Raw genomic sequence first — 18,713 nt, 5'->3', positions numbered from 1 at the left:
TTTGAAAAAAATAAATCCTCTTCACTAGGTGACATGCTAACCACTCCAGCTTCCCTTTGAAAAAAACAACCCACACCTGTATTCCGACTTCAGCTCCCCCAGGGGTGTGAATCCACCCTAACTGGACTGACTTAAGAGTTACTCCAGCAGCCAGGCCTGACTTTCCATCCCTCTCACTAGCTCAGCCTCCGGGTGTGGGAGCCAGGGTTTTAAAAACAGCACTCTGTGGGGTGGGTCAATGAGGATCAGGTGCCTGGTTTGTACCCCACGAACTGCAAAATCAATCACAAACGCCCGTAAATACCTAAAAAGGGGGTGGGGGCAGTGGAAGCCATTGGCTACACTACAGTGCATCAAAATGACTTCTCAGGCAGCGCTAGGGTGACCAGACAGCAAATGTGAAAAATTGAGACGGGGTGGAGGGTAATAGGAGCCTATATAAGAAAAAGACCCAAAAATCAGGACTGTCCCTATAAAATCGGGACATCTGGTCACCTTAGGCAGCGGGTGAATGGACACACACCAGTGTGGGGCTGAATCCCTGGCTGGGCACCGCCATGGGTCCTGGTCCCCTGGGTGTGCGCCTGGCTGCAAAGGAGGCTTGGAAACAAAGTAGGGTGACCAGATGTCCCGATTTTTGGGTCTTTTTCTTATATAGGCTCCCATTACCCCTCACCCCCTGTCCCGATTTTTCACACTTGCTGTCTGCTTACCCTAAAACAAACCTTTCCCCCTCTTTGCCTCCCCGCTGACTCCGAGCCCAGCGAGGTGAGGTTGCCTAAATCCTCCCTGTCAATCCACTCCTGGGGCTGCGGCGCCCCACCCCTCCCCGCCGCCCCTTCGCACGCCTGGGCAGCCGGGGTGGGACCGGGCGCTGCAGCAGGGAGGTGGCAACACACACCGACGCGCTGGGAAGCGCCTCCCCTGATCCCTCCCCTGCTCCTCGCCCTCCCAGCACACACACACACACCCCGCCGGCTGCCAATCCGTCCTCTGCTCGGTCACACAGCAACAACATGCCTGCCTGGGAAGCGGCGGCTCTCGCAGAGGAGCGGGGCTGGCTCCAGGAGGATTATTAGCCCTGAACCAAGGGGTGGGAGTGGGGGGGATAAAGGAAAACCAGCAAGCAGAGGAGGAGGTGGGGGGCCAGGCAGAGACTCAGCCCTGCCACTCCCCCCTTTCTCCCCACCAGAAACCAAGCTCCCCGTGCGCTGGAGGAGCCCAGAGCGAGCAGCAGCCCAGCCAGGTAGTAAATACGCTTCATGCCCCACTCACGCCTCTGCCTTTGCGGTTCGCTCTGCTCCATGCCCCGGGGCTGGGAGTAGCCTGGCAGGTGACACACGGTGCAGGGGGAGCCAGCCCAGGCCTCGGGGCTGCTGCTGGGCTCTTGACACAGGATTTGGGGAGGGGGCCTGTCTCTGCCCCCAGGCTGTGTGGGCTGCGGTTGCATTTCGGGAGGGGGGAGTTGCATGAGGGTGTTGCCAGGGTGGGTGACTGCGGAGGGAGGGGAAGCGGGGCATTGCTCCTGCAGGTAGAGCCGGGGCCGGGCAGGCAGCAGGGCCAGCTGATTGGGAGCGGGAGGAGGGCAGCTTGGGCCGGCCAGGGCCCCGGTGCGCGGTTGCACTGAGCAGCAGCGGCAGGAGGCGGGGGTAGATCCGCGTTGCCCGTGCCGGGCGTTCGTGCTGATTCCGGGGATTTGTCGGCAGCGGCGGCTGGGATTAGGGAGAGGACAAGTCGCTTTGCGGCGGGGGGGGGAAGGAGGGTTGGCTCAAGGGCTCCTGTGGGTTGGCAGCGAGGGAGAGGAGGCAGGCTTTGCTCACTCCCCGCTTTGCAGCACTTACAGGGGACTCGGGACGCCTGCAGCCGGGGGAGGCAGCTTGCAAAATGTGGGAGCCATGGACTTGCCAACAATGCCACATGTCACCTCTTCTTTCCCCCTGGGCCACTGCTCCCTCACCAGCCATTCGCAAACACCCAGCACCTAGCCACCCGCACCAGAGAGGGGCAGCGAGGGCATGTGGCATTTGTGGAGGAGGCTCTGAGCAGAGGGAGAGAGATGGTGACATTACTAGGAATTGTTTATTTTGCGCTGACAGTGTGCTCCGTGCTGCACAAGACCTGAAGATTCAGCATGGCTTTGACCTGAAGAGTGTCCTAACCCAAAGGCAGAGCTAGACTAGACAGGAGGCTTTGGGAAATCCAGAGGACACTGCTTTTCCTCTGGTGCTGACAGAATTCCCACTGGGGTCAGTGGAGTTATTCCTGACTCTCCCTGGTGTGCGAATGAGAGGAGAGTAAGGATCTAAGTATGGCTTTTCATTCTGTCTTCTTTTTTTGAAATGTTCATTCAGCTGGGGATTGCAGGAAGAAGGGGTTTGTTAGGAGAGATTTGAATGGGGAGGTTGTGGTGGCATCGGATGATGTGTGGCATTTCTAGGTGGCTCACCTTTGAGTCATGAGCTGAAGGATGCTACCTGTCCCTTTCTGAATCACATGAGATGCCTCACAGGGTGGAAGAAATGGGGATGTTGCTAATTATGGAAGGGGCTTGTGAAAATCTCATGCTTTCCTTTAGTACATCCTCATGTCCTTTTCCCTAACTGTAAGCGCTGTCCTCAGGTGAATACACGCTTTGGCTTCCCTTGAGGAAAGGAAAGGTGCTGGGAGTTGTCTCACGGAGGAGTTGAGAACAGTTTTCCTTTCTGGTAGAGAAGTGAAGCTCCTCAGAGGCCACAGCCATCATCCACACTTCACAGCTCTCTCCCTCCCTTCAGCTTGTCCCTGGGAGCCACAGTGGAGAAAGTAATCACTTCTTTCCACCAATTTCCCTTTAAGACATTTTCACAGCTGAATGTGTCTAGAAGGGAAACCTGAAAAAATTCTCCCTTTAAGAGCGGATTCTATGCTAGACATGTTTTTCCTTCTGGTTTATATTGCACTTGAAGTGTTAAAACTCTCTAGAGGCAGAAGGGGAAAGAGACTAGGAAGGTTTACTACCTACTTCAAACAGTCCCTTTTGCTCGAACTTAAAAGGGGAGGGGGAAGGAACATGTTGCAAAATCAGTTAAAGATTATATAAAAGTGAAATATTAATGACCTGAAAATATTTAGACAGCAAAGACATTGCACCTAGTCATTTTGGAAGCTTTCCATCCTCTTTACAACTCCTTATGGTATATGTAACTGTGACTCTGTAGCAAAATGCAATTAAAATTAAAGAGCGGCAGGATTTGTAATTATGTAGATAGAAGTATACTCATGATGATAATGGATAATAATACATATGCATCTCTTGCATAGGAGTTGCTTTTACTCTTGTTCTTAAATGATGCTGTTGGACAGAAGTCAGTAGCCTGACAAACTTTTAAATATTTTTTTAAGATATCAAAATGCCAGGGGGCTTGATTCAGTCCTGGGTTATACACCAGAGGAAGGCCTCGGGTGCTGGAACGTCCTCCAAGAGGGCCTATTGTGGTGTTACAAGGTACCTGTGGCAACTCTCACGCTGTGGTGGGTCTGCAGGTGGCTTGTACAGTTCCAAAAGTAGGTAGCCCTGCCAGGGAAGGTAGTGAGAGCATGGACACGCTGGCCTGCTCCCATTGAAGGCAATAGGAATTTGGAAAATCTTCGCTGTTTTCAATAGGAGTAGGATTGGGTACTTACCTTATGTTTGGGATCAGTTGTGCAGTTCAACTAGGGCACCATTCCTAGGGAAACCTGCATGAATATGGGGCCCACAAATGGAACCACTGTGTGGTACACAAAGCGCCTGTATAAGGCCCTCTTGATACACCTTATGCTAAGATTGTATAGAGTGTCAAAGGACCTGAATTCCCCTGCATGGTGCAGATCCTCAATATGGTAGTTTGGAGGTGAGCTGGAAGAAGGACCATGAGGTCAAAGACTATGCAGACATAGGGTTCTTAATATCCAGTAGAGGGGGTGTGGAGTGGAAACTCTGATATTCTAGTCTACAGGTCACAGTAGGAGCTGAGGAGGGAGTGCATTACACCCCAAGGCCTGCCTACAGGTTTGGGGATGAATTCATCCTCCCCAACTCTTACTTAATGCCCTGCATAAGGCTTTGTTCAGCAGGGGTGATTTCCCCCCCGGAGTTCATTGTAGTGTGGTGGATAAGCAAGGCTAGAAATCTGATGGTACTTCAGTCTTCTCTGGCATTCTTTGTGTGAAGTGATAGAATATTCTACTGCAAATACATATGTCCTCGTTCCCCACTACAAGGGAAAAGAGACTCGGGATTGATAACTTGGGGTTCTGTGCCACTCTCGTGCAAGTCACCTCGTCTTTCTGAGACTCAGTTTATCCATTTGGTAAAATAATATCTACATTGTGTGTTGTGAGACTGAACAGGTACTGCATAAAGGGAAGGTACAGTTTTTAAGTAATGTATTTTTGTTTCTCTTGCTATGATAGTTCTTTGTGGAACACAAGATTTTAAAACTTGTAATTGTGTTTGAAAACTTTTTTGCACAAGCATTTTATTATCCACACTCAAAACTCTGTGATATAGAAAGGGCTTTGTGTAAATTCTGTTGGACCCATTCCAGAAGTTCTTATTTAGTCCATACTTAGGTGAACTTCCCATGGGCATCAGTGGGGATTTTGTCTTAGTACAGGCTTCAGAACTGGCTTTATTGTGAAAAAATTGTCTTTGGTTTGTTTGTTTGTTTTTTTGGTTGGTTGGTTGATTTGTTTTGCAGATTATTGTTAACTACAAACACAGGTCCCAGTGCTGCAGTTCACTCCATTTGAGTAACTCCGTACACATGTATAGAATCTATTGATGTGATTGGGGCTTTGCATGGGTGGAACAGCCTGGCTGCGTGGAGTCTGTTGCAGGATCAGAACTATAAATGGTTTTTACGTTTTATAAATTGCAGTAAATAAATAAGTGGCACTGTAAGGTAATTCAGGTGCAGGCGGTGAGTGGTGCACACAAAATATGTTTCTCTGAAACTTGTGTGTTAAAATACACTTACCTGTAGATGTTGAAAATTATATCTGAATACACTCATGTGGAGGGACAGTACAGTGCAAGTGCTTAAACTTAAGTTGCAAAACTCCCATTGACTTAAATGGGACCAGGATTTCACCCTATAAGTAATTTGAAGTTAAAGGGGCTGTTCGCAGACCATGAAGTTAAGTATGTGCATAAGTCTTTGCCGTTTCAAGGCCCAGCTTTGTATCCTGCGGTATAATCATGTGTTGCCATCACATCCACTTCCTTTATTAGATTCATGTGGCAGTTTTCTACAATGGTAGTAAAATATGGTTCATTTGCTTGCCTTTTAAAGTATGCATTTTGTAGTGATGATTTTAAAATCATCTTCTATTTATTGTGGGCTATGGCTTAAGGCTAAGATGCTATAATAATAAACTTAACCTGACTTTTGTAGTGAATTTTAGCTATTTCAGAATATTGGCTTTGTGACATGACATGTAAAATACAGCATTTATGAGCACTTAAAATAGTATCCATAGTGTGATTTGCACTTGTATCATTTCATGTATATCCGGATACTTCAGCACGGATCTATAACTCTGGGATAATGGAAGTTACATCTATATAATATACATGCAATTGAATAAATAACAGCATAGTTATTCACTAGTTAAATTTATAGGTATTTTTATTTATAGCTTTTTCGCTGGTGTTCTCTGTACTGCATGTCAGAGTGTATCATTTAGATAATATAAACTCACATACAGTATGACAACTGTAGTTTGATTTCCCTGTTGGACAGTAACAAAATGCTTATGCTTTATACAGAAGGCCATTGCCTTTATCAGCACCATGATCTGTCCTGTATAGGATAGTCATTTTGTAATAAAATCTGAGTTTAAGCTATGAGAAATAGGACTACAGGGAGATAGGAAAGCAGCATAATATATACAAGGAAATCCTGATTTAAAAAAAAAAAAAAAGGGTGGAGGAAAGAATTTGCAAAAATATCTACATTAAAATCTCTGTTGTGTGTGTATTTTGTGAGTCTTTACAAAACATTATTCAGATGGAGAAACTGAATAATCTACCAATGTATAAGATCAACTTCAGCACATATACAATGTAGTTTGATTATAATCATGTATGCAAATGTATGGCAAAATATATCTTCAGAATTTTGTACTTCCTACATTTCTGCAGTCAGGTCAGATTCATAATATGTGTGGGAATGAAGCAACACCCCCAAATAGGGAAGATTCCAGCATCAATAGCATATCTAAATGTACCAAATTATATATCTAAGTTACATACATGACTCCCATTACCACAATATCGGAGAACTTCACAATCTTTAATATGTTTATCTTCACAAATATCCAAGAGTTTTTTTGGAAAGTTTGAGCCAAAACATCTGTCATTTTTTAGAATGAAGGAAGTGGAGAGGGAAAAATCACTTGTCCATTGTTGTTGTTATTTTATTTATTTATTTTAATTATTACTTAACTTTATAAAGCTCCAGCATATCAATAACAGAAAGTTGAAATCTAGCAGAGAGGCTGTTCCTTTGTCAAAACTGTACCTATTAGTGGTCTGTTGAAAACTGGATGTGATTTGTCAAATTACTACGTACTGGGTTTTGTAATGCAGTCTTTTAATTGTGCCAACATTATACTGGTTCTGTGCATGTGTGTGTACCTTCAGAAAGTATAATGGCAGTGTTGTGTCTTTCTTTATGAATATTGAAGTTGTATGGGTCGTACTTTGCATGGTGAAATCATTTGGCCAGATCCTCAGCTGGTTTAAATCAGTGTAACTCCATTGACTTCAATGGAATTATGCAGTTTTCACTAGCTGAGGATCTGGCCTTACCTATCTATCTTTTTATAAGGTTGCTCATCGGTGTAGTATCTGAACACCCTTCGTAATATCTCTTTCATCCAGTTTGCAGGCAGGAATGAGCCTCAGGTTACTGTTTGTTTCTTTGTTTATTTATTTAAATATGAAGTGTACTTGATTCATTCCATTCACATCTTTATATGTAAAGAATATAAATATGTCCTACATGTTAAATATTAGAACGCATTTAAAAAAGAATAAGGTAGATACATTGCATAGTTAACACGTAAACAAGCAAGCAAACAAACCCTGTGTTACAAGGTAGGTGTTGTACCCTGTAACATAAAACATTTTAACCACAGCCCCTTTGGCCTGGTTCTGTTCACAGTGACATAAATTGCAGAACTTCTGTTCTCTTGAACTAGAGCAGCATCAGGCCTTCTACTGACAAGAGATAGGTACTTATCACAACAACTCCAGTTTTGATGTTCCTGTTGTGTCATTCTCCCACTCTGCTCTCTGTGCCTTTTCCCGTGGTACCTCTCCTAGTCGTGGAACCCCCTCCTGATTTCAATCTGCCATATTGCTGTGACATATCAGAATTTCTTTAATTAGAAAAAGTCTGCTATTATGTGATCTACTTCAGCTAGCATAGTGAAGGTGAGATTTGGGCGAGTGTGTGGTTAAATCAGTGCAACATGTTTCCCCCCCCCAGCTGCAGTAGTGCGGTTTAAACCATATTTTAATCTGATACAGAAAGTTTTGTATAGTGACACTGACCGGTGCTCATGTCACCTTGTAACAGTGTTCAGTCCTAGTGGCCCCTAAAGTCTCAGTCCCTACAAAAACAAAACCATTTCCTCTGTTAATCACACTGTATTTTGCCGCCACCTGTTAAAGCAAGAATAGCAATAGCAATCCCTTTGGTGGCCATTATTAACCGGTTTCATTGTAGCTTAACTGTAAAAAGAGAGCAATCTTTTTTGTATAAAACGCTAGGCGAATTCTTGATGATGAACTGGACATGGTGTGTCATGTATACAATAGAAATGGCATGCTGATACTGTCAGCCCCCCCTCCTCCCTCCCCAGAATGCCATTATATTTATTAATCACCACCATTCATATGTCCGTAGTGTGTCCAAGGGTAATAACATGTATTGAGGCAATTTTTCCCAAATCATGTGGGACAATATGAAGGCTTTAGATAACATTTTAATGGAGATAATGGAAACGTGCATGTGCCAGTGCGCTAATGATATTTAAGGTGTTCAGAAATGCTGGGTAAACTGGGATATAGAGGCCCTTTTGATAGTGGGTGGTGTTGATGCTGCTAGTGGAATGAACTGCCTGATAGAAAGAGCCATGGAGAAGATGGAATGGCTTTGTCTCTCTTTTGCTTACAGTGGTCTACAAGCCAGTATTCATTTTCTGGGATCCACAGATGGATCGAGATTCATTGTGCAGGAAATGCTGCCCTCATCTGTGAGTGCAGAGAATCCTGGACACAGCAGGATCCGTGCTGCAGTGCAGTCTTGCACGGTGGAATTGTAGCTCCATTTGTGCAGCGGGATGGGTGAGGAAACAGATGGGTTTGGAGCATCATCCTTGAATAATTACTTACATTTGGAGGAGTGAGGAAAGTGCATCACAAGCATGTACCCTTGCCTGGTGCAGGGTGCACTTTTTGCTTCTCTGTGAGTAGCTTTGTTTCAAAGGTTCCAGTTCAGAGATTAGAAAAATCTTGGAAATCAATGTGTGTGCTTGAAGAATTAAACTATCCGTACATAGCAAAAAAAAAAAAAAAATAGTTGGTTTATATTTTTAACTAATGCTGCCAAAGTGTGTTATATCCAAAAAGAAATGTAGTATTCATAAGTTACCACCACACTGCACACCTTAGATTTCTTTTCACATATTGAGGGCGAAGGGTTCGTAGCTCCAACAAAATCTCTTTTTTGCATGAATGCTTGGTTACTGGAGAAAATTTTGATACGCGTCAGTCTTCGAGACAACATGTTAAGGAAACTAGTTAATTGTTCTGTATACTTTTTTCTGTTCAGGATTTATGTCTTGCCTAAGGAGCAAGAGTCCTGGACAATCTTACATGTGCAATAACACTGTAGAACTCTGACATTTTATAGTAGAACCATTCTTGCTCAAATTTTGAAATTGATACTGTCCATCATTTTAACTGTGGAAAGGTGGTGGCAGGCTGTGCCCCTTTGTAAGAAGCAAAGATGATTTATTTTCTTAAATCAGGGGGCTGATTCTCCACTGCCCTGCACCTTTGGCAATAATTTATAAATGTGCAGAGTGCACATGGTGCCAAACAGTCATCCTAATTGGTGGTGATTTATACCAGTTTTGCACTAACTAAGATGCAAGGCAGTGCAAAATCATGCCCAAGGATTGGGCACTAGGGGACTAGAGCTGAGGGTAAATGCGGTTTGCTTACAAGCTTTGGATGAAATCTTGGCTCCACCATAGTCATTGGCAAAACTTTTATTGACTTGAATGGGGACCAGGATTTTACCCTCTAATTCAGTATTATCCAGCATACCCCATTTTGAGTCCAAGGAAAATTTCCCTGTTGGAAACCAATACCAGATTTCCCCCCATCACATTAGAATGATTTAAGTTGCTGAGGATTTCTTTAAATGTTTTTTGAATTTTGTTTGTTTGCTTGCTTGTTTTCCTGGTTGTTTTTTACATAAGATGTTGAGGTCTAATAAAAACCATAGTGTAGAGTCTATGAATGTCTGGAGAATTAGAGGTTTGTATCTGAAATATCCAATGAGTGAACTCTGATTGAAAAAGGAAGTAATGTTTATTTAGGCTTTTGGGCCAGATCCTCTGCTGGTGTAAATTGACATAGCCCCATTGAAGCCCTTGTGGTTCCAGTTTACATCAGCTGAGGATTTGGTTTTGGTTTTGACGCTTAGTTAACTCATGTTCCTCAGAGGAACACTTTGAAGAAAAGCTGGTTTTGGTAAAGTTTCAATATCGCAGCCCCTTTTCACAACGGGCTAAGAACAATGTGGTCTGTTAGCTTAGACCTCTCCACCAGCAAAACCAGGAAGACCAGATCTTACCTTCGTTGTTGAAGGCAGAAAATAACCTTTTAAAAAAATCTTTGTCATTGATGCATCAAGAAGAGGGTTCAAATCTAATGTTTTTCCTTTGGAGTCACGTTTAAGTTCTCCTGTATGGAGAATGCAGCAGGCTGGATAGCAGTGATAGCTGGCTGGCTATTGTGCAGAATGCTAGAGGCAAGGTTCGCAACAATTCCCTGTTCAACCCCTAGTAGGAGAGTGATGCTTCTGGGGGGTGTTGATCATCGTAGTAGTGAAGATATGTCTGCAGGTTTTGCATATGTTATGGCAGGATATGGTGCCACTTTGAATTGATGTGTCCTGGTCTGTGGGGAGTTTCCTTCTGATGATGATCTTGGAAAGGTTGGGGGGTTGTCTGAAGGCAAGAAGAGGGGATTGAGGAAAGATTTCTTTCAGAATGGGGTCCCCATCGAGTATGGTTTGTAGTTGTTGGATAAAACCATTGACACCTAATATAAGGATGCAGGAGAAATGTTCACATAGGTATTGGTACTGCAATTCATTTATGCAATGGAAAGGACATTTCTTAATTTATAGATGAGTCATGGCGCAGAATAATACAGATGAGATGATCACTTTTAATGGTTGTTACTCGGGTAGTAGGTGAGCATAGAAATAAATCATGGGATTGTTTGGGGGCAGAGAAATCTACAGAGAAGTTGAACTGTAACTTTCAGTGCTTTAGTCTTGGAGGTGAAATTTCAAACAAGTGACATACCTCTCAACTATGCCTGATAGGGAGGCATGATGTAGAATAAGATACCTAGTCAATTTTGAAGGTGATATTTTCCCTAAGGGGGAAGGGTGAAAAAGGGAATATTCATCAGTGTTCAGCGTTATCACAAGAATGTTTCCTTATGCGATTACTTATTTTCAATACCAGTTGGGCAGAATACTGTACAATGCACTATTCAAGGGACATGTTTTTACATACAATGGGCTTGATCCTACTCTAACAGACAAGTGTGTATTACTGCATTCTTGTAAAATCACTTGCCATGATTGAGTACAAAAATATGCACTTCCATATTGGAATGAAAATCTCAGCCAAAATAAACCACGGTGTTGAGTAAAAAAAGTTTTTCAAGGGTGATTTGATCCCTTTAAAAATTGAATTTTTTTTTTTTTTTTTGGTTTGTACTCTCATATTGTAGCGGTGTCATATGTCAATTTTAGTTGTGTTTCTATTGCACCATGGAAGTATTAATGGGTGTGTGTGTGTGCGTGCATGTTTCATCTTTTCCTTTTTTACCCGTAATAAGCTATTTTTATGCAGGAAAGTTTGTGCTTAAAGGAACATTTTATTATCCCAGACACATCAAACCTATAATTGTTTAGACCTTTACCAGTGGGATTTAATGAGTCTATGACAATGGTAACAATTACAGGGGGCAGAAGAGGAAAGAATCCTTGAATTTATTATTTTTATTTCCCAAGGGTTAATCTCTGCTTATCAAAGTAAATTAAGCAGAATACTCTGCTCAGATGTTTTCTGGATTTCCCAGGTCAGTAGCTGTTATAAACAAAATAATTCTCTTTTGGCCCAGTCCTGCAGTCCTTACTCACTGAATGCTCTTAGCGAAGGTCAGTATGACCGCAGGATCACAGTCTGTATCTATTCATTAAATAGCAGAAAAGCTTTGTTCATGCAGAGTTCAGGTTGCTTGCTGATCGCTCGTGCCCTTTCAGAATGCCGAGTCCTGCAACACTCAGTGTTCTGAAAACCAGGAAATATAGAGTTAAGGTAAACGTCTATGTAACCATAACCCTTCCCTCTTGGAGCGATGCCCCAAAACACCCATAACACACACGCTGCCTTTTCACCATAATGCACCTGTCCTATGCTTAAAAACTAAGCCTGCTCTCCCCTGATAGAATATCACACTTGTAAAATTTAATATCCACTTCACAGCCTTTTGCAACCCCTTTACACTTGCATATAGGATACCACTTAATGCTGTACTTTCCTCTATCCTTCATTAACTCCACACAGTGGAGGCTCTCATATCCTGCCTAACTACTGACAGTACCTATGACAAGAAGACTCCAGGGTCCTGCTGCTGACACTCCCTACACAATTCTGTATTGAAATGAAGCAGACTGGAATTTGAAGGTACATCTACAACTCTCTCCTTTTGATGAGGAAGGGAGGGGACTACAGCCTCTCAGCTCACATGAAGTGGGTCAGATCCTGCAGGGAAAGAGGCTCATACCCCCAGAAGGGAAAGTCCTCCATATCCTGGTTCTCATGAGAGAGGCACTGATGGGGGGGAAGGGGGGTCAGACTGCTCTACAGGAGCTGGGAGCTCCCAGATCCCAGTGCGCACCCAGGAGGGAAATGTAGGGCTGACAGGTGCCCCTGCCCCTGTTCTCTCCCAGTGTCCCTCCCCTTCCACTCCAGCTAGCCTCTGTCATCTCATCCTCCAACCCCTCTTATTCACCCACCTCTCTTATTTCCTTCCCCATATCATCCCTCACCTTGCTGCACCGTAAACCCTTGTCCCACATTCCTACCTACTCTTGCAACTCTAGTTGCCCTCTCCTCCTAGGGAGCATTTGCATGGGGAATTTACTGTCTTTTCAGAAATAGTTTTAGTGCTGTGTGAACATTCTCCTTTACTCAGGTTACATTTCCCCCAACATAATTAAAAAAAAAAACGCAAACCTTTGACCAGAGGCAGGTTTTAGCAAGGTGCCTCCTGTTATTTGAGACTTCTGTCTAGGGTTGGGTTTGAACTCGCAGTGTCTGGGTAATACTCAGGTTTGATGTCCCTCCGAAGTATTCGTAGCAAGCTTTCAATCCCCGCAGCCTCTCTCTTTTTCTCCATATGTGCAGTATAATCTGTGTGGCCTATGAGCCTTAGAACTGTGATGCACCCAACTGGAGAACCAAACTCTTGGAGTAATCACATAATGTAATCCCCCCCACAAAGGGCTAGTGGGTGGCATGCAGTCTGCAGGGGTGACTCTCAGGTATTTGGTACCCTGGTGTGATAATCTCAGCCCTCGTTTGATCTCTGCGTGCCCAAAATTGCTGCCAAAAACTTTAAGAAAAGCTGTTTCTGAGGTGGTTTCGCAGCATCCTATACAACAAACAGGGAAAGATTAAGAATGAGCTCTCTTTCTGAGGTGGCTGTATCTCAGGAACCCGTTGGTCAAATGGCTCCAAATCAGTAACCGAACCCTGTGCCCTAGTAAGGCATACCAAATTTCAAGGCAATCTGAGTAACTGAGGATTTTAGAGCATTTAGAAGGGTTAAGCTTTAAACAGAAAGCTGGTCTTAAACTTAACTATAGCAGAGCAGGTGTTGTGCTGTTATCTAGGCACCAATAAATCACCAATCTCTGTGATGTCTAAGCACCAGAAATGTGCAATATGACATTTTGTAATGGATTTTTCTCTTTGCTGTCTGGATTGCTTCCATTAGTTAATAAGTGTAATTTAATGGTGATTATTACTTTTTGCTATCATAATGAGTGCCAGATCATCACCTGTTGTCATCATTGTGGGAAGGCCTTTGCAAAAGGTGACAATTTTTTACCCAACACATAGTTTCAGAATCAGTTGGGGAGCCAGTGGAGTTACATGGTACACAGGTGTGATGTGCTCACGCTGGTGTCTTTGCCCATTAAGTTCTCCCTTCTGAGTAGCTTTTACCTGGCCTGATCCAATATCGACCAGGTGCTGGCCCAGTAGAAATAGATAGTTTCCTGGAAGAGTGTGAAAGGCATTTCTCACTACTGGTGATGGTAATTTGTTCAGGAATAGAGAGATGAGATCATATAATTCCAAGACACTGTACTACATTGTGCTGATCTTCCTAGCTACATCTTGTTATAAATGGAAAGAAATTTACCTAAGGATGGTCGGCCAATGGACTTCAAAACTTTATCTTCCCTTCCTATATTCTCACCAGTCACTCTCAATATATCACTAAAATGATGCATCACAACAAGCTCAAATCAATGATGTGCCATGCTCCCAATGTGTTGCAGCTAGGGCTGTCAATTAATCAGTTAACTCACGCGATTAACTCAAAAAAAATTAATCACGATTTAAAAAATTAATCACGATGGATCGCACGTATAACAATAGAATACCAATTGAAATGTATTAAATATTTTTGGGTGTTTTTCTACATTTTCAATATTGATTTCAATTACAACACAATACAAAGTGTACAGTGCTCACTTTATATTATTATTTTTTATTACAAATGTATGCACTGTAAAAATGATAAAAGAAATAGTATTTTTCAATTAACTTTATACAAGTACTGAAGTGCAATCTCTTTATTGTGAAAGTGTAATTTACAAATGCAGATCTTTTTGGTTACATAACTGCACTCAAAAACAAAACAGTGTAAAGCTTTAGAGCCTACAAGTCCACTCAGTCCTACTTCTTGGTCAGCCAATCACTAAGACAAACAAGTTTGTTTACATTGTCGGGAGATACTGTCTACTTCTTAATTACAATGTCACCTGAAAGTGAGAACAGGCGTTCACATGGCACTTTTGTAGCCGGCGTTGCAAGGTATTTACATGCCAGGTATGCTAAACATTCATATGCCCCTTCCATGCTTCGGCCACCATTCCAGACGACATGCTGATGATGCTTGTTAAAAAAGTAATGCGTCAATTAAGTTTGTGACTGTACTCCTTGGGGGAGAATTGTATGTCTCCTCATGTGTTTTACCCGCATTCTGCATTATTTCATGTTATAGCAGTCTCGAATGATGATCAGCACATGTTGGTTTTAAGAACACTTTCACAGCAGATTTGACAAAACACAAAGAAGGTACCGATGTGAGATTTCTAAAAATAGCTACAGCACTTGACTCAAGGTTTAAGAATCTGAAGTGCCGTCCAAAATCTGAGAGGGACGAGGTGTGGAGCATGCTTTCAGAAGTCTTAAAAGAGCAACACTCTAATGTGGAAACTATAGAACCCAAACCACCAAAAAAGAAAATCAACCTTCTCTTGGTGGCATCTGACTCACGGAATGAAAATGAATATTCGTTGGTCCGCACTGCTTTAGATCGTTATCAAGCAGAACCCATCATCAGCATGGAAGCATGTCCTCTGGAATGGTGGTTGAAGCATGAAGGGACATATGAATCTTTAGCGTATCTGGCACGTAATGGTCTCACTTTCAGGTGACATTGTAAACAAGAAGCAGGCAGCATTATCTCCTGCAAATTGTAACCAACCTTATTTGTCTGAGTGATTGGCTGAACAAGAAGTAGTACGGAGTGGACTTGAAGGCTCTAAAGTTTTACATTGTTTTATTTTTGAGTGTAGTTATTTTTGTACATAATTCTGCATTTGTAAGTTCAACTTTCATGATAAGGAGATTGCACTACAGTGCTTGTATGAAGTGAATTGAAATATACTATTTCTTTTGTTTTTTACAGTGCAAATATTTGTGATCAAAAATAAATATAAAGTGAGCACTGTACACTTTGTATTTGGTTGTAATTGAAATTGATATATTTGAAAATGTCGTAAACCTACAAAAATATTTAAAATCAATGGTATTCTGTTGTTGTTTAACAGTGCGATTAATTTTTTTAATCGCTTGACAGCCCTAGTTGCAGCCCTTTACTTTCATACACACTCTGTATTTCCTTCTCTGCTGCTTCCTTCACTCCTTGGTGGGCAGTATGCACATATCTGGAGCTCCTTTACCTCAGCACCCTGAACAACTGCAGCTGCTAAATATATGGCATCCAGGCAATGACTCCTTAGCATCCTTCTGCCCACAGGTCCAAGCTCTCTGGCCAGCTAGTTCTGTCCTGGCTGCCTGCCTCTCCACAGAGAAACATTTAAAATCATTTCATCCTTGTGGACAGTATTATTTAATACAGCTCTGTCCTTACCTGATGCTGCAGTGTTTCCACATTGCAAATCCCTATTGAGAATAGTAGAAACTGCAGATGGGGTTTGGTTTACATTTCCATCGATACAATAGCTTTATAGTAACTCCATGCCCAGCTTTTGGTGAGTGAGCTTGTTACAAATCCTTCCTAGTGTAACTAAAAGGGATGCACAGTGCCTGTGTTCACTTGGGGGGTGGGGGAGATTTTGTTTCTTTTGAAGAGCCAAGTATGGCTTACAATTCACAACAGATTTTACTTGTAGAAGTACTTTATTCAGCTAAATCACTCTTTGTCAGTGTCCTGAATGTAATAAATAATATGTCATTAAAACCAGTAATGACCTCCATGGGCTTTTCAGAAACTACTGTCGTTATTGAAAAGCTGGGTTAATCTCTCACTAAATCCATAAGTAATTCAGGCCTTTACTGTGGTTTCAGCATTTTTCCTAGAAAGCATAGCCCAGTGGAGTGACGGAGATCAAGGGAAAACCCTATAGATATACAGCCTTAGAATCAATCTCTAGGTTTAAATGCTTAGAAGAATATTACTCTAGTTCTCAAATGCTGTTTCTTCAGCTCTTGCTCTCGTGGATCATTGGATTCTACTGTTTCATAACAACGGTTTATTGAACGTACCGTCAAAAATATGTTTTTTAAAATAAAATATTACTTTAGAACATTAATTCAGTCATTGCCAGTAAGAGCTGCCAAAGTTGTGCTTAAGTAAGTATGTGTATCTGAAAGATTTAAAATGACACTGTTAAATCCTTTCTGCTAAAATCTTAGAGGGGTAGAGTGGGGAGGAAAAGCATGGATGCACTTGAACTGTGTGCAAAGAAAACTGTGCACATGTGCAGTGATCTGATAGTAGATGGAAGGGTTTATTGAAAGATATGCTAAGAAACCATTTTAAATAAGAAAACATTTCCAAGAATGCACCATTTTAAGGGTCTTACATTTCTGGCCTACTGGTCTCATGCCCCTTTAAATTAGATGTTTTTTCTAGACTATTTGTAATATAAAAATGTAATAAAATATTAAGTTTGCCAATTGACTTGCTTATGTAATATTGTCTTGTGCTTACAGTTGGGCAAAAATCCTTCTGTAATAACTTCAGATTGAGAACACTAGTATTGATGAAAGTTAAGGACTGATAATGTTAGGGAGAACTAGGCATATTGTGGATAGGCATTGTGTGAGATTTCTGGCAACTTCTTCCAATAATCTTCAGCCTTAAGCTTCAAAACAGTTTGTGCTACCCAACTCCTGGGCCTCTCTTCAGGAAATACTACCATTATCATTATTAATTACCATTGAATAACCATGCCCAAGTGTGTTGTCATTTCACATGTCTAATAGAGAGCTGGCTTTGATTGCCAAGACCCAAGGCCAGCATTTTTAAACTTCAGTGCCTAAAGTAAGTAGGTGGCCTGATTTTTTCTTAGAGGTGCTGCAGTCTCTCTTGACTTCAATGAAAGTTGTAAGTGGGAGCTTAGCACCTCTGAAGTGACTAAATCTAGATTGAAAGTGCTTAGTCTATAGGCACTCAAGTTTGAAAATATTGGCCTATATTTGTCCTGATCTCCAGAATTGTTTTCAGTACATAGGTTGCGAAACCTTCAGGGAAAAGACCCATGGAAGAAATCTTGGCCATGCTGAAGTCAATGGAAGAACTCCCGCTGACTCAGATGGAGCCAGAATTTCACCTTACATCTTATATGCATTTGTACTGTGGCTACTGCAACGGAGCCCTGATGCTTACTAGACTCTGCATACTGCTGTACTCTATGATATTGTGTCACTCGTGAGAATAATGGTATTAACATAGGTTTGCTAAAACGGTAAAACTTAATTTAAAATTTTGATAGTCTATTAGTAATTAAAATAAAGTACTGTTTACTTCTTTCTTCTGTACAATCACATATTTGATTGAGATTGCTTACTTTCGATGCTACTCTTCTGTTTCACCATTATTGTAACAGTACTTCTATGGGATAGATCAGGGGTTGGCAACCTTTCAGAAGTGGTGTGCCGAGTCTTCATTTATTCACTTTAATTTAAGGTTTTGTGTGCCGGTAATACATTTTAACGTTTTTTAGAAGGTCTCTCTCTATAAGTCTATGTATAATATAACTAAACTACTGTTGTATGTAAAGTAAACAAGGTTTTCAAAATATTTAAGAAGCTTCATGTAAAATTAAATTAAAATGCTGATCTTAAGCCGCCGGCCTGCTCAGCCCGCTGCGGGCCTGGGGTTCCGTTCACCTAGGCCGGCAGCGGGCTGAGCGGGGCCTGCAGCCGGAACCCCGGCTGGCAAGGGGCCGGCAGCCAGAACCCCAGGTTGGCAGCGGGCTGAGCAGGGCCGGCGGCTGGGACCCTAGCCGGCAAGGGGCTGGCAGCCAGAACCCCGGGCGGGCAGACAGAACCCCAGACCGGCAGTGGGCTGAGTGGGGCCAGGGGCCGGGACCCCAGACCGGCGGCGGGCTGAACGGGGCCGGCACCTCAGACCAGCAGCAGGCCAAGTGGCTCAGCCCGCTGCCGGTCTGGGGTTCCGTCCGCTGGCTCCTGGCTGCCAGCCCCGCTCAACCCGCTGCCGGTCTGGGGTTCTGGCTGCCAGCCCCTTGCCGGCTGGGGTCCCAGCTGCTGGCCCTGCTCAGCCCACTGCCAACCTGGTGCTCAGGGTAGGGGGTGGGGCTGTGGGGGGGGTGCAAGAGTCAGGGCATGGGGTGTGGGGAGGCTGGGTAAGTGTGGAGGGTGCAGGAGTCAGGGATGGGGTCGTGGGGGAGCATACAGGGGGCTGGGGTGCAAGGGGGTGCAGGGGTCAGGGCAGAGGGCTGGGAGTGGGTGGGCTGGGAACAGGGGGGTGCTCCCTGCCCCCTGAGCGGCCGGGCTCATGGCAGGGGGCTGGAGGGATACAC

General features: G+C 43.2%; 1 protein-coding gene across 2 annotated transcripts in view; it reads left to right on the top strand.

The window, feature by feature from the left end:
- The first annotated feature begins 1,148 nt into the window (after positions 1-1,148).
- Positions 1,149-18,713, top strand: part of CCSER1 (coiled-coil serine rich protein 1) — a 1,059,536-nt gene continuing 1,041,971 nt past the window's right edge. For both annotated transcript variants that reach the window (XM_024216934.3, XM_024216935.3), the window contains exon 1: positions 1,149-1,246. The gene's annotated coding sequence lies outside the window, so the exon portion shown is untranslated. The remainder of the gene's footprint in view (positions 1,247-18,713) is intronic.

Source organism: Terrapene carolina, unplaced genomic scaffold (assembly GCF_002925995.2).
Source record: "Terrapene carolina triunguis isolate 2854851 unplaced genomic scaffold, T_m_triunguis-2.0 Scaffold789, whole genome shotgun sequence".
Classification (NCBI taxonomy): domain Eukaryota; kingdom Metazoa; phylum Chordata; order Testudines; family Emydidae; genus Terrapene; species Terrapene triunguis.
The sequence above is the reverse complement of the archived record's forward strand: the minus strand, read 5'-3'. Positions and strand labels throughout refer to the sequence as shown.